The sequence below is a fragment of the Capra hircus genome, unplaced genomic scaffold (genome assembly GCF_001704415.2).
Source record: "Capra hircus breed San Clemente unplaced genomic scaffold, ASM170441v1, whole genome shotgun sequence".
NCBI lineage: Eukaryota > Metazoa > Chordata > Mammalia > Artiodactyla > Bovidae > Capra > Capra hircus.
In genome coordinates, this window is record NW_017189596.1 from 426294 (window position 1) to 436260 (window position 9967).

The window sequence follows — 9967 nt, forward strand, 5'->3', positions numbered from 1 at the left end:
TGAAAGTTGCTCAGTCATATCCAACTCTTTATGATCCCATGGACTATACAGTCCATGGAATTCTCCAAGCCAGAATACTGGAGTGGGTAGCCTATTCCTTCTCCAGGGGATCTTTCCAACCCACAAATCGAACGGGAGTCTCCTGCATTGCAGGTGGATTCTTGACCAGCTGAGCTACTAGGGAAGCCCTTATCTGTAAAATGGGGATAATAAATAGAATGCAGCTCACAGGGGGCATTGTGAGCATCAAAGGAGATAATCTATGTGAAGAGCTTAACCAGTGTCTACAAACAATAAGGGCTGTATCAACTGTGTTAGGACTGGGTTGTGGGTGTATCCTCTGCTTGCTTTGCCATTACCAGCCACAGACTTACAAACCCTGCCTCACTCTGAAGAGCAGCGCATTTGATAGCTTGTTCTCCTGACATCAACGGAGTACTCCAAGAATGGCTCTTATATCAGGGCAGAGAAGTATTTCTAAGCTATGATGGACCTTGGTTCATTCATTGGAACTTGATAACTTGCCAAAGTTAAGTGAACTTTCACCTGAAAGGCAGTAAGCAAAGTCCTTCAGAAGTGTGAGTTTGTTGAGTTACAATCACATTTAGAGTTCTGCTGGGAATTGACTGAGTTTGGAGGTCTGTGTGTCCTTTTTGAAATGGGGAATATTGTCTGTCTCCAGTTTCTTGGCATTTTTCTCATCCTCTTCATTTCTCAGAGAAGATTTACAGCAGTTACTGACCATTACTGTACTGCAGTACTGGGTCAGTGCATGTTGCAAGTGTGACTCTGTTTATCAGTATGATTACATTTGATTATCTATCACTTAAACCTAACAAATATTGACCTAACTAAAAGATTTTATTTCTATTTCATTATCATATGTAATAAAAAGTCTGGAGACAGGTTGGGTGGAGCGGCTATGGGAGCTCCTTCTGCTTCACACTCACTGTCCTTGATGTTGCCATGATGTTGCCATGCTTGTGGGTTGACTGCTTCTCCTCCAGGTCTTGAGCTTACATTCTATGCAGGAAAAAGAGGGAAGAATAGAATGCACAGGGCATATGCCAACAGCTTGTTTCCCCACTCCCTAGTTTTCAAATCAGAAAAATAATAACTTTCTCAGAAGCCCTTGTAGACCTCTGCCTCCATCTCACTGGCCAGCATGATGTTACCTGGCCATGCAGAGCTGAAAGGAAGCCTGAAGCTTGACATTTTTTAGCCAGACACATTGCTGTGCTAAACAAAACTGGCATTCTTTTGGAAGAGAAAATTGTGAGTGGCATTGGGTATGCAGCTAGCCATGAGTGCCACACTCTGCATCTGCAGTGTCGACTGTAGAACAGTAATAGCTGGGGTAACCATGGCTCACAGTTGCAAGCTAGTTGACAGAGTAGACGATGTGGGTAAAAAGTGCAGAGATTTTTGTTCTCGGCCTCCATGAAAAGGTTGCCTATTCAACAGACTGGTTCCAAATAGAAAAAGAAGTACATCAAGGCTGTATATTATCACCCTGCTTATTTAACTTATATGCAGAGTACATCATGAGAAACACTGGACTGGAAGAAACACAAGCTGGAATCAAGATTGCCAGGAGAAATATCAATAACCTCAGATATGCAGATGACACCACCCTTATGGCAGAAAGTGAAGAGGAACTAAAAAGCCTCTTGATGAAAGTGAAAGAGGAGAGTGAAAAAGTTGGCTTAAAGCTCAACATTCAGAAAACGAAGATCATGGCATCTGGTCCCATCACTTCATGGGAAATAGATGGGGAAACAGTGGAAACAGTGTCAGGCTTTGTTTTTTTGGGCTCCAAAATCACTGCAGATGGTGACTGCAGCCATGAAATTAAAAGACGCTTACTCTTTGGAAGAAAAGTTATGACCAACCTAGATAGCATATTCAAAAGCAGAGACATTACTTTGCCGACTAAGGTCTGTCTAGTCAAGGCTATGGTTTTTCCTGTGGTCATGTATGGATGTGAAAGTTGGACTGTAAAGAAGGCTGAGAGCTGAAAAATTGATGTGTTTGAACTGTGGTGTTGGAGAAGACTCTTGAGAGTCCCTTGGATTGCAAGGAGATCCAACCAGTCCATTCTGAAGGAGATCAGCCCTGGGATTTCTTTGGAAGGAATGATGCTGAAGCTGAAGCTCCAGTACTTTGGCCACCTCATGCGAAGAGTTGCCTCATTGGAAAAGACTCTGATGCTGGGAGGGATTGAGGGCAGGAGGAGAAGGGGGCGACCCAGGATGAGATGGCTGGATGGCATCACGGACTTGATGGACGTGAGTCTGAGTGAACTCCGGGAGATGGTGATGGACAGGGAGGCCTGGCGTGCTGCGACTCATGGGGTCGTGAAGAGTCGGACACGACTGAGTGACTGAACTGAACTGAACTGAACTGAGAGGAAAGTCCAACTTCAGAAATAGAATCTGGGATTGTTATGTTATAAAGCAACACTCTAGAGCTTTCTCGCTCCTCTCTTTAATGACAAACCTGCCTTTTCATAATTAACAAGAAGAAATATTTTCCATACCCTTTTGTATATAGACAGAGCAGGGCTCAGACTCTTCTTGTAGAACTGACATAAAAATATTTCAACTATTTAAAAATTCAGGGTACAAGGAAAGACTGAGGGATGTTAACAGACAAAAGGAGATTTAAAAGATATGCTGACAAAATGCAATGTGGTATTCTGGATTGGCTCCTGGGAGAGAAAAAGGAAGGTAGTGGGAAAGCTAGTGAAATCAGAATAAAGTTGGTATGCAGAAATCGGCTTCTTAGTTGTGACAAATTCAAGGTGATGTGATGTGTTAACCTTAGGGGAAACTGGATGTATGGGAACTCTAGATTACCTTTGTAACTGTTTTGTGAGTTGAAAATTATCTCAATATTAAAAATGCATTGAGCACTGAGACGACCCAGAGGGATGGTACGGGGAGGGATGAGGGAGGGGGTTCAGGATGGTGAATACGTGTATACCTGTGGCAGATTCATGTTGATGTATGGCAAAACCAATACAATATTTTAAAGTAATTAACCTCCAATTAAAATAAATAAATGTATATTTAAGAAAATAAAAAAAAATAAAAATGCATTGAAAAATTAAGGGAATGCTGAAGGAAAAAGTTGTTACATGACAAATGAAGTATTTACACATCCTTAGCAGCCACTGTAGTTAGAATGAGAGGGATTCAGATGTACTGGAATGAGCCTAAGGTATTTTTCACAGCTAGAATTGATGCATGTCCAGAAAATGGATGGGAGGAAGGCCATTAGTCTATTTTTCATGAGAGATGCAAAGCCTATTAGGAAAAACTTAGATTTGGAGTAGAGAGATCAAGTAGATGTGGTTCCAGGACTGAGGCCACCATGGGACAGGACTGATTGTTAGTGTGGTATTAGTCATTCAGATTGTTTCCTGGTTCTAGAACCCCTGGCATCATGCCAGAGTTCTAGATATAAGATATAGTATGGAATTAAGAAAAATGGTACTGATGCAACTATTTGCAGGTCAGGAATAGAGACACAGACACAGAGAATGGACATGTGGACACAGAGAGGGAAGGAGAGGGTGGGATGAACTGAGAGAGTAGCACTGACATATATACACTGCTGTGTGTAAAATAGCTAGCTAGTGGAAAGCTGCTATATAGCACAGGGAGCTCAGCTTTGTGCTCTGTGATGACCTAGAGGGGTAGGTTGATGGTAGGAGGGAGGATCAAGAGATACATGCACACTTATAACTGATTCACATTGTTGTACATCATAAACTAATACAACATTGTAAAGCAATTATACTCCAATAAGAAAGTGAAAAGTGAAAATATTAGTCCCTCAGTCATGTCCAGCTCTTTGTAAAGCCATGGACTGTAACCTGCCAGGCTTCTCTGTCCATGGGATTCTCCAGGCAAGAATACTGGAGTGGGTTGCCATTTTGTTCTCCAGGGGATCTTCCCTACCCAGAGATTGAATGTGGGTCTCCTGCTTTACAGGCAGATTCTTTACCATCTGAGCCACCACGGAAGCCCTAATATTCTAATAAAAACATAATAAATGCAAAAAAAAAGACATTACCAAAAATAAAAGTGAAGCAGTAGAAGAGCTCTTAAAGCTGAACTACTGAGGATGGAAGGTATCAGCTACATTAAGCCCATGATTTTTTCAAGTGATGGACATAACTCTGGCTCTGTTAGCAATGATGGGCTTTCTATCTTCAGTTTGCTGGTCACAGGACCTTTAGCAATGGCCCCAAGCATCAGTGACCTAATGGGAGGCCAGAGGTATTAGTAGTCATGTTTCCAGTTAGCTGTGGTAGCATAGTTTTAATGATAGGAGATCTAAATACAGGAGAAAGAAATATAAAATGCCTCAGGAGCCAAGAAGAAGGCAATGGCACCCCACTCCAGTTCTCTTGCCTGGAAAATCCCATGGATGGAGGAGCCTGGTAGGCTGCAGTCCATGGGGTCGCGAAGAGTCAGACATGACTGAGCGACTTCACTTTGACTTTTCACTTTCATGCATTGGAGAAGGAAATGGCAACCCACTCCAGTATTCTTGCCTGAAGAATCCCAGGGACAGGGGAGCCTGGTGAGCTGCCGTCTCTGGGGTTGCACAGAGTCGGACACGACTGAGGCGACTTAGCAGCAATAGCAGCAGCAGGAGCCAAGAAGGCTAGTTCTAAGAGATCAGATGAGGCACAGTCAGAGATTCACCAGAAGTATTTTTGAGAAGCTGAAGAGGCCAAGATTTCCTCAGAATTGTACAGGAGCATGGTCAGAGTCACACTAATATACAACTGACATTGGGACTCTCTTTTGACACCTTGGTTGATGTGACCTGAGAATCACAGTTTATGTGAGAATGCATTTTGTAAGGCCTCACTATAGAATAAAAACACTGTAGAACTGATTGCTATTTGCTGGGTTCTTTTAGTGTGTGAAATCTGACTTAGGGATGCTGACCAAATACAATATGATAAAAAAGGAAATGAAAATCACTTTGGCTTGAAAGATGTGTCCTTGAAAAATGTTACTTTCCCCAATAAATGGTAATCTTGCCTTGTAAGAAAGAATATAACAAGCTACATGTTAAACACACTGTTATTATTCATGGAAAATGACCAACTGATTATTCAGGAGAAATTAATTCTTCAGCACCAGGGTTTGGGGCTGGTGTAAATCTGATCACTGACAGGTCTTGTGATAAGACTGTGAAGAAAACCAAAAATGTTACAAATCTTGTAGTTTGTAAAAGCAGGGGCTTCTTTATCATGAATTTCTGTAGTGCTTGCAATAAACCTAGCAGAAAATTGGGCAGAGTTTTTTAATGTAAAGTCAATTTGCAGCTTAAAATAATACATTCCCTAATACTAGTGGAGTTACAAAGTCCTGGGAATGGAGAGAGAGCCTTTGGACATATAGATCCTAGTTCCAATCTCTCTTCTTCTCTTTTTTAAATTTAATTTTTATTTTATATTGGAGTATAGTTGATTTATGGGCTTCCCTGGTGGCTCAGTCAGTAAAGAATCCACTTACAATGTGGAAGACCTGAGTTCGATCCCTGGGTTGGGAGATCCCTCAGAGAAGGGAATGGCAACCCACTTCAGTATTCTTGCCTGGAAAATTTCATGGACAGAGGAGCCTGGCAGGCTACAGTCCATGGGGCTACAAAGAGTTGGACACGACTAACACACACATAGCTGATTTATAACATTGTGTTAGTTTCAGGTGTATAGCAAAGTGATTCAGTTTTACATATGCATGTTGATATATCCATTCTTTTTCAGTTTCTTTTCTCATGTAGATAACTACAGACTGTTTTTAGAGTTACCTGTGCTGTACAATTACTGGTCCTTGTTGATTATCTCTTTTATGCATAGTAGTGTATGCATGTTAATCCCAAATACCTAATTTATCCTTCCCCACCCCCTTTTCCCCTTCAGTGACCATCAGTTTGTTTTCTAAATCTGTGAGTCTGCTTCTGTTTTGTAAATAAGTTCATTTGTATAATTTTTAATATTCCACATATAAGTGATATTATATGATATCTATCTTTCTCTGTCTGACTTACTTAGCAAAATAATCTCTAGGTCCGTCCACATTGTTGAAAATGACATTATTTCATTTTTTTTTCTTTTTCATTCTTTTTAATGGCTGAGTAGTATTCCATTGTATATATGTACCATACCTTCTTTATCCATTCCTCTGTCTGTGAACATTTAGGTTGCTTCCATGTCTTGGCTGTTATAAACATCACTGCAATGAACATTGAGGTGCATGTATCTTTTCAAATTATGCTTTTCTCTCAGTATATGCCCAGGAGTGGGATTGCTGGATCATATGTCTCTCTGCTTCTCTTGAGGCAAACAGATGCTGAGACCTCCAGCTAATGGGTGCAAATGAAGCTTTGGACTCTGGAAGCTCCAGTGGAGAGAATTGGAATGGGACTTTCTTCTCCATGGGCTGTAGAAATGCTTGGAGACCAGCATGCACAAGCTATGGTCTGAGGGGGAGGACACTCTCCATGCTGGGAGAAGCTGGTGATTTGAGCCAAAGGCAGACTTCAGTGGCTGCTTGCAGGGCACTGGAAATCTGTCTGCTTCCAAATTCTTGACCTGGGGACTGAGTCTTTTTTACCTGCCTTCACCCAGAGGACTGATTCAACCTTATGCTCTCTAAAATCCAGAACTCAGCCTCAAAGAGGGGGACAACAACAGTAAAATAACTACCAGCCCAGGGGCCTAGCAGCCAGAGAGGAAGATCCATAAGGATGCATCCCAGTCAGCAACCTGCTGGAAGGACACAGGACGACTCGAATAGAAAATAACTAGAGCTTTTGAGGCGACTCAAGAGTAGATTAAAAAGAAGTCTGAAGCTCTGCAAGTTGATTTCCCAACTACATCATAAGGCCAGTGAATCATGGGAGAGAGCAGTCCCTGTTGAGGTCCAAATTTGTGGCCTAGAACATCAACTCGAAACACACAAAAATAGAGAGTAATGGAAATCATGAGAGAAAAGAAGGACAGAGTTGGAGGATAGATTTAAGAGATTTTATGTGCAAATTAACAGAAATTCTAGGAGGAGATAAAGGAACAGGTGGACTAGAGTCCACAGTAAAGAAATGAGAGGGTGACTAGAATCCATAGATTGAAGGAGGTCACCAAACTCCTAAGTGGGTGATGGGAAGAGTCACCAAGGGGAGATAGGCTGTCCAGGACACCAGAAAGCTGGAGGATGAAGTATTGGCCAGGGACACCAGGGCACTGACTGTGCTCCTAACAGGTCCCAAACCCCAGTCAAGACCCACAAGAGCTCATTGTTTATCAACATTTCCTTAAAGGAAAGCAGATTATACAAGTTGTCCAGAAGGTGACATGAGTTTGAGACTAGAAGGGCTGTGGTGGAGAAACTAGCCAGCTACTTTCCTGATCGGGGAACCCTGCCTGCATGGACAATGCCACTGTAGACTGCGCCCACACATGGAACATAGAGGCCAGGGAAAAGCCAGGGCAATTTAGGCTGCATCAGCTCCTGTACTGTGGTAGCCGTTAGTGCTGTTTACCAAATAATTCGAATTCTCTCCTGTTCTGAGAACAGGATAGTAAATTACATTGCTGCCCTCTATTTTTGTTTGTTTGTTTTGGTTTATTTTATTTCTATTAACAGCAAAAAGAGAGTTGGAACCCTGAAGGGGAGGAAAGCTTGATGTTCAGGCAGAGGCCTGAACAAGTATCTCAGTTGGATGCCCCAATTCCTATATGAAATGAAGGATGTCTTGAGGACCACCTTGAGACCCTAACAAATGAACAGTTAAACTGACTTTTCAGACAGGGTTTGATAGCGACCAGGGCTTTTAGAAGTAGAAAGTGGTGACAGCAGAGATGATAAAGCTTTAACTTTCATGGAGCTAACTCTTGCAAAAATGGTGCAAAGTACAGAGATTATGAAACAAGGGGATTTAAGTCAATATCTGAAGGTTTAAATATAGGAAGGAATAATAGTAATATCAATAGAGATTTAAAATTTTTGCTTTTATTGACTTTCCCTGCAAAATTGGCTAAGGAGGAAATGAGATTCAAGTTAAAAAGAAATTTTGTTAGAAGTTTGTTAGAAGAATTCCTTCTTTGAAAGAATTCTTTAAAGGCAGTTGGACTATTTGAGCTCTGTGATTTATGTGAGTGAATTCTTTTGTTTTTAATCGATGGTCAGAGGACAAGAATTCAGAAATGATTTTCTTCATGGAATGTGACCCTCCACCCCCTGCCCAAATATGTACATCTGAATAAGACATAAAGCTTCCATTGGCTAATAGTACAAACAAAAAGTTTCTGACATTTTTCTTCAAAGACAAATGAGTGTATGCATGAATTTTGGGCAAGTAGACCAGACAATGTTTGGACTTTTAATAGACCTGAGCAATTGATCCCTAAGTTCCAGTATGTACATGATTATCTGTGCGAAGTATACTGAACTGAAATGGCTTTCAGACAATTTACCTAAATGGTTAAAATAAGTATAACCTTTTAAAACAAAGCACTTTAGTTTAGTTCAGACATGACTTTATTTAAGGGAGAAGATGGTCCTGCTGGAGCGGCAGGCAACTGACGTTGGGAGGAAGGAGGTGGTTGTTGTAGATAAACCCACATAGTTGTTATTGAACAGTTCCTCTCTAAAGCTGCAGTCTTGGGAAAAGAATAGTTTGTTTCCTTTTCTTTTGCTTTTTTCCTCTTCGAATGTTTCAACATCTTGACTTGAGGCTGAGATATCTGAGCTGGTGAGTAGAGAATTTGGACTATTCCTTTAATAGAAGGTGGGGAAGCACACATTGTAAAAGATGGGAGCGGTGTTAAATGGACAGGATGGGACAGGATGGTGATCTATTGTGTTCATGGTGCCATAGGAGTTCTAGCAATGGGTGCATGGGAGGGGAGAGTAAGAGGAGGAAATCCCGCAGGAGATCTGAGAACTCCCACTTTCCCACCCTGCCAGGTCACAATGAGCTCCTCCTGCTTGCACAGCCATGGTGAAAGATGTCATGAATCAGAAAGGCCAAGGAAGTCATATAAGACCTGGTGGAAGAGAAGCTGCTCCTCAGTTTCAGAGCCCAGAGAAGAGACTCAGCTTGGGCACAGGGAAGATGTAGAATTCGGGGAAAACACTGTTCAGAAAACTGAACTCTGGGGAGCCAAGCTTGACTGAGCATTGCCCCCAAAGTCAGTTTGCTGCTGACAGCAGGTGCTGATTGGACATGCAAAATGAGAACTGCTGGATTACAGGCCGCTGCTGCTGCTGCTGCTGCTGCTGCTGCTGCTGCTGCTGCTGCTGCTGCTGCTGCTAAGTCGCTTCAGTCCTGTCCGACTCTGTGCAACCCCATAGATGGCAGCCCACCAGGCTCCCCTGTCCCTGGGATTCTCCAGGCAAGAACACTGGAGTGGGTTGCCATTTCCATCTCCATTAGAAAAGAGTTAATCTCAAGCAGTTAAATTGCTGAAGAATACATTACTGGCCCTGGTCCCACCCAAGTTTGAATAGAATTTCAATCCCTAGTTGGCTTGCTATGGTTTTGGCAAAACCGCATCCCATACTTGAGTTTATGGGTTGTATTCATTAGATCACTTGGAAGGAATAAACTTTGTGCTTTATCACTGTGTTGATTATGAGGCCATCATAGAGTGCAGAATTGGATTATTTTTTTTTCTTTGGATTGTTTTTAGTTTTGAATGTACTTTACATAAAATACAACTTACTCTTTTTAGTGTATGGTTCTTTTTATAATTTTGACAAATGGTTACAGTTGTATAACCGTAACCTCTGCCTCTCACACCCAGCCCCTGGCAACCACTCTGATATGTTTTCTTTCCCTAAAGTTTTTCCCTTTCCAGAGTGTCATGTTAATGGACTCATACAATATGTATGTAACCTTTTGAGTCTGAATTTTTGCACTTAGCAAAATACATTTGAAA